Raw genomic sequence first — 6,765 nt, forward strand, 5'->3', positions numbered from 1 at the left:
TCGCTTTAGAGTCAGCCAGCAATTTTTCTTTGCCACCAGTTTTTCTCTCTTTTTTTTTTAGTTTTTCCCCTTGAAGCCATTGGAGACCAGTAACCCCAGTTCACACAGTGCTTTTGGTGTCAGTGGACTCCTCCTCGCTGTGCATGGAGCAAGCTTGCAGCAGCATGGCAGCTCTGCAGCCCAACACAGCTACGTGTGAAGGCGTAGGGACAGCAAGGAAAGCAAGCTGCATGTCCCTCCCCCTTGCCTCACCTCTCCTACCAGTGCAGGACATTGAAGTTGAAAGTTAAGCTTTTGAGTTACCAGCAATTTCCACTTTGGTGCATTATTGGCTTTCCTGCAGAGCTTTTATAAGCCTGTTTATAAGACAATAGACAATGGGAGAAGTTGCTAAGGCTCCCAGTGGACACATGTTGACAATAAACTCCTGTAACAGAGGTCAAATGTGTGTTCCCAGAATAGCAGAGGGTAACTTGCTGCCTGAGGAGTGTAACTCTGAAAATGAACCGATACTGAAGAGATGTCTTATTGTCCAAGCCATTGAGTCAGCCTGGCCCAAGTAGACTAATTTTCCAGAAGATCTGATCTCTTTACTTACTGCAAGGATATGACAACATGTCTCTTCCACTGGTAATGCCTATGTCTATGCAAAGGTCCCTGTAGTCATAGATATAAAGCTGTTTAAAATTATTTGAAGTGTAAAGAGGCAACACCACCCTGAATGTCATGTTGTTGACCAGGTGCCCCTGTTGGTGGAAAGCCTTTCTCTCCAAGCGAGACACACGACTGAGTCAGACGGGCCGTTTCATGTGGGTGGGGCGGCTCTGCACAGTAATGGGGGGAGGGAAGGAATTATAAAACGCTATGTCCTATTTTTAAGAAGTTGTAACTTAGCTTTACTTTTACCTTGTATGAAGTGTCCTTGGGCAGGAAAGCATTTTTAACACATGGTTTGCAAAAAGAAAAAAAAAAAAAAAATACTGACCAAGTGGAGTTTTCTTCTTTCGCTGGTCACTTTTCAGCTCTTTGTGGGTGCCAAAAAGAATTAAGAGCTTATTTTTGTCATGTATGGTTGCAGATACGTTGACTGTGCTCTGATAGACAGAGGATGACAGGATGACTGACTGAATAGGACAACCCATGGTTGTTTGTGTCAAGGATGAATCGCTGGCAGACAGACCGCTCATGATGGGTTTCGTGCTTGAAAGCCTGGCACGCCAAGCTCTCCTTGGTGCTACAGGAGCTGTGTTGACTGCAAGGTGGTATGAATAGCAGTGCGAGCATGTACGTGAGCACTTGGGTTGACAGGAAGGTTTGCACAGGCTCCAGAAGCATATTGGCAAACAAAAATCTCTCTCCTTGAAAAAGCATGTGTATCACTCCACAGAAATATATCCACCTACAAAGTGATCCAAGAAAGGCTGTGGGACAGCCCGAGTCTCCTCCATGCGCCATCTCCACAGCAGCAGGGAGGCGAGGTTGCTATCACGCAATGGCAACAATTGTCCTATGTTTAATGCCTATTTTTACTCTTCTTTCCTCCATTTTTCCTGGCACATGAAGGGCTGGAAGCAAAGGCACTACACCCTGGAGGGGTGGGGGATATTACAGTGCGGTGCCAAGGTTATGGTTAGATCCTCAGCTCCCCTTGATTGGCGTCGCAACAATTTTATGACTGACTTTGTCTTATGAATACCCAAACCTCTGGGCCAAGAGACAGGTGTGGGTTTTTTTTTAATTTCAGAGCCCATTAGTGAGCAGCCAGCAGTGGAGACAGGAAGCAGCTGCTCTGTAAAGGTTGGTGGGCTAAATACGTTTTCTTTCGCAGAATACCATCCCAGCAAAGCCAGTGGAGTCACTTAAAGACCCCGAGACACCCAAACGGTGACCACATGGGCAAGCTAGCAGGGGACTCTCCACCCCGGCCAACCCACCGTGCTGTTGCACAGCTGTGCCCTATCCAACTTGTAGGCAGGGCCCCCGGTTCAAATGGGCATCGACTGGGGCGTAGAGGGTGAGAGGGTTAATGGGACCTAGCAGAAAAACTACGTGTCTAGTGTTTCCAACCAAACCAGTGACTTGAATATTTCCCAACCAAAATATTGATTCTTCTTGGTTACTGAACTTCGGCAGCCAAATTCACAGCTCACCCATCCAGCCCAATGCATTGACGTCTTCACAGCGACTGGCTCATTTTGAGCAAAGTTCCCTGCGGGTTTGTTTTTTATTATTTTCAACTGTCTGGCCTAAAATATATAGGAGGTAAGGTAATTAATGGGTATCCCTGGAAAGATATGTGTATTCCTGGAAATCTTCTCCTACCTTCATGAATTTCATTGCTAGTGGTAAGGTTTGCCTGAAGAAAGGAAGCTAGCAGTGACAATCATGACCCAAACATGCCTTTGCTAGTATAGTAACACCCTTGAAAGTTGTCCTTAAAGAACTATTTATTTTGCTCTTTTCAATTGTGTGCATGTTGGTTTGATGGGGACACTGACTTTCTTGAAGTCTTAGTGGTCCAGACACATAAGGCCCTTTTCCACTTCTGTGCAAAGCATGGAAGAGGAAAACTCTTATAATGCCATGCAGCCTAGTAGTAGCAGGTTGCTGATAAGTCTTCACATCCTTCCTAGTTTCTCTGTCAAAACATTCATGTAAATGGCAAAATTCTAGGAGAAATGGGAAAAATACTAGTTAGGAGCTCAAACAAAGCAAACAAGTAAGCGTAGAAGGTAAATACAACCTGAAGATCGAACTAAAACACTGTCCTCCACAGGGGATGCCCAACTTCATGTTGTCTATGTTGGAAATAATCTTGAGATATTTCTTCGCCATTCCCCAGTAAACACGTAGCAATGAAAATGCTTGGCAGGTATCTAGACATTAATAACCTAAGGCGTTTGGAATTTCTTTGGAACCATCTTGGAGGGGAGAGGGGAGCAAAGAAAAAGCAATCAGTAAAGTCAGCACTGTGTCATCATCTTCAGCCACAAGCATTACAGTGCACTCAAGGCTTTCTCTTCTTACTTCCAAAATGGACTCCAGAGATATTTTTATTTCTGGGACACCGCTATAGGCAGTGGGTGTCCCACCAAAGCCACTGATTCAGTTGCATCATTGGCTAAACTTTTCTGTAAATAAGAAAAGCGAAATCTTTCTCTACCCCACCAATGCTTTACAAAGTTGCTCAGGAAAATTTGTAATGCATGAGGCAGCAGCAGTCCCATATTAACTCGCAGACTCCAGACATTATGCAACCTGAATCTTTCCTAATTATGCTGTCCTCAACAATTCCTGCCTACACTCACACATCCGCACACTCTTACAAGCGTGTGCAAAATCCAGAGTGATTTAACCTTTACTTTACCAAAATGGAACGTTTGATTTGCAGTCAGCTAGGAAAAAAAGAATAATTCCTGACCCTAGGGACCTGGTGCTGGTGGACACCTTGCTGTAAACCACCTTTGTCCACCACTGGTCAAGGGTCAAGATAAGGATGTCACTCAGCAGTGACCAGCAACCCCACCATCAGCTGTCTACTTGAATTTTGCTCAAGAAAACACAATCCTTGGCTTGCTCAGCTTCAGTGCTCCAAGTGCAACTGCTGTAACTGTGTGAACAGAAATGGCTGTTTCCCAATTCAGTCTGATGAAAATTACTTTATTTTTAATGTAACTTAACTGATTTGCACCCATCTATGACATTATTGTCCCAAAGCCGCTGTAAGTGGTCATCATAAGGCGATCCCCCGACTGTTCCTCTTTCTTTCTCCTACATTAGCTGTGGAGAAAACAATGAAGAGGATGAGTAAAGCTTTCTTGCACTGATCAAGTGAACATGAAGTATTATTTCCTGAGTTTTACAGTTGCTTTGAGCTTCCTGAGTTCTGACCTAAGCTGGTTCTGCATTGCCTGTCTAACCAGTAGATAAACCTTGGTTTAAGTACATTCTCCTTCTAGGAAACCGAGCTGGCAGCAAGTTTTCCACAGATGGAAACTGGAATGCTTCATGGTCCATGAGCCGTGAGATATTTGGGTGAACTGGTTCCTACTGGTTCTTCTGCTGCTGCCTCAAAATCATCCAGGTGCCTGCTGCGTTAACTCACCTTCTGGGTGGAGGCACCAGCCCCTCTATTCTGTCCTTACCTGTGTCTTACCATCGTCTGTTGGAAGTTATTATCTTTTTTGATATACTGTCTGAACTGCCTGGGTGGTTGCTTTCTAAGCTACTTTCAGTTCGTTGCCAGCCAATCTGGAGGGGCAGCATCCTGCAGCAGGAGAGTGGTTGAAGATAGTAAGTTGTCCAGCTGGCTCAGTTGCTTTTGGAAGATGTGTGATCAAGCTGTAAATAGAACCATTTCCTGCACTTTTCTTCCCAGGCTTTATCTTGTTTATTCATGTGAACGGTACCTGGGGAATAGCTGTGCCTGGCCTTGGTTTTAATTAATTTGTCTGTATTTCAGCAGCGTCATGTCATTACATTGGTGCAATACCAGATTTGGAGGAAATTCATGTGGATGACCTATTCCTGATAGCCCTTTAACTATGGCCAGATGGAGCATCAGCCGCTTGTGGCCACACATTGCACGGTGAGGAGCACATGTTAATGTGCACAGCCGGGAAAGACGTCACAGCTCTCATCGCAGCTCGCTTGATAGATGGTTTTACTCCATGAAGCAGAAGCCAGAGCAACCAGCCAAAAAGGTGTAGGGTGTTTCTTGGAGGTCTCCAGTGCCCTGGACAGCTGAGGAGCTGCTCTCTGCCTCCTTCCTTCCAGCGACGTTTAGGGACACTTCAGTGGGGGATTAAAGAGCACCAAAAAGCCGTAAATTAAGCAGACAAGGTGCAAGCACAACCCTGTACAGCAGCGGGTGCAGCGTGCCTGCGTGTTCATGGGATTTCTGCTCTAGTCTCTTGTCCCCGGTCATTGTGGCTTTGGAAAACTGCATTTCACTGTGCTAGCTCCCCATGTGTCACCCATAACACGTGTAACATGCAGTAACCCTTAATAGCCAAGCCATCCACTTTGTTAGCATCTTTCCTGCAAGGATCTCAAAACACTTAATATAGGGAAATGTTGCTCCCAGTTTTACCAAAGGGCTACCTAGAACCAAAGGATAAAGTGATATATGGAGGAAAGCTTTCAAACCAAGCTTCCTGACTGTTTTTCCAGGAGCCGCTACACAGCAGCACTTTCATCCTTCAGCCTGATCCAATTCTGATTCTTGTGGCCACTGAATTTTTTTTTCAGCTTCCTGCTTCATGCGTCTCCACTTTAGGACTCAGGAGGACACTTAACTGGTGACTTTTTCCATGGTTTAGTTGCTTTGTATCACCATTAGCCTCAGGCTGAACAGAGAGAAAGTCATCTGAGCCACTCAAAGGTAAGGATGAAGTGTCACCAAATATTTAGCTGGGGCAATCCAAAGAGCCAAAGGATGGCCACCGCCTGCTTTGGGAGGCAGCAGTGGGGTGGTGAGATGCTCAGGGCTGCTGAAGGATGCACCAGCGCTGAGACATACAGGCATGCCTTCTCCTCCACCCAAAGTTGAAGACTCGGGGTTGGAAGTGGGCTGATTGGTGTCCGTATGAGCATGAGGCACAAGGTAGCATCTGGGCATTGTTTCCCATTTCACTACTATATGATTTCAAATGTTTTTTAAAGAGAATCTTGCTTTTTCACTGCCATTTAATAAAGCTGTAGAAACGAAGAGCGAGTCCCGGAGCATGCTGGGGAGATGGGGTTAGCTGTTACTCAGCCACTCCAGCAATGCGCTTGGCTCAACACCCCTCACAGCTTTACGTGATCTCCAGGGCCTGAAGGTCTCCTGCAGCTGGGCCCATTGCAGCGGTACGTCCCAGGTGAGCATAATGAAACAAAACTTCACTTTCTAGGATTAAACTCCAGGATTTCCTCGCTCTTAAGCAAGTTCCAGCTCTCTGGAGTCAACAGCAACTTGCCCAGATCCTGCTTTCAATTACATACAGATGTAAACCACAGGGTAACGCGGTGCTCTGACATCCCCCCTGGGCTGAGCTGCTCTGCTGGATGTTGCACCTTCCCCCACCCACTGGGATGCCGGGGGGATCCCCCCAAAACAGCGCAGTGACCCACTCCCCAGTGTTGCGCTGGGATGTCGCGCGCCTGCGTGCCGTCTGGCTCCTCCACGGCTGGGAAAAGGGGTTTGGATGCAATTCATTCATTGCAATCAAAACCCAACAAGTACTGGAAGAAAGTTCAAATGTATGTGAAATAACTTGTCCAAAAAGCTGGCAAAGGCAGCTTATTTTTCCTGTCTTACAAGAAGTTATGCAATCAAGTGATTAATTACCCATGGCACGGTCTGAGGGGTGAAAGATTAATATTCCTGGAGACTGCTGCTGTTGACCTTGTGTTATACCCAGGATGGGAATAGCCTGAGCTTCCCAGCAGAATAAACCTTGCCCAATGGCGAGACTGTCTTCTCCGTAGTTGAGTGAAGAGGTTAAAGTTCTATTTTTCTTCTTAATTCTGTCCCTCCGGCAGGAAATAGTACCATCGAAAGACTCCCACCCATCTCCCGGATAAAAAGGAAGTTCAAATCTTTTATAATTCAAGGGCTCTGCCTCACCCAGCCGCGGCAGTGGAGTGGAACGCAGCCTTCGACGCGGGCGCTAGTGGGAAAGGGCTGAGCAGCGTCGCACGTGTTAACTGGTGGGGCATGAGCCACAACCCAGCGCCCGCTCCAGACAGCGCTGGAAACCATCTCAGCTGGTTGCAGTTAGC

The sequence above is a fragment of the Tyto alba genome, unplaced genomic scaffold, assembly GCF_018691265.1.
Source record: "Tyto alba isolate M040663 unplaced genomic scaffold, T.alba_DEE_v4.0 Super-Scaffold_8, whole genome shotgun sequence".
In the NCBI taxonomy this organism is placed as follows: domain Eukaryota; kingdom Metazoa; phylum Chordata; class Aves; order Strigiformes; family Tytonidae; genus Tyto; species Tyto alba.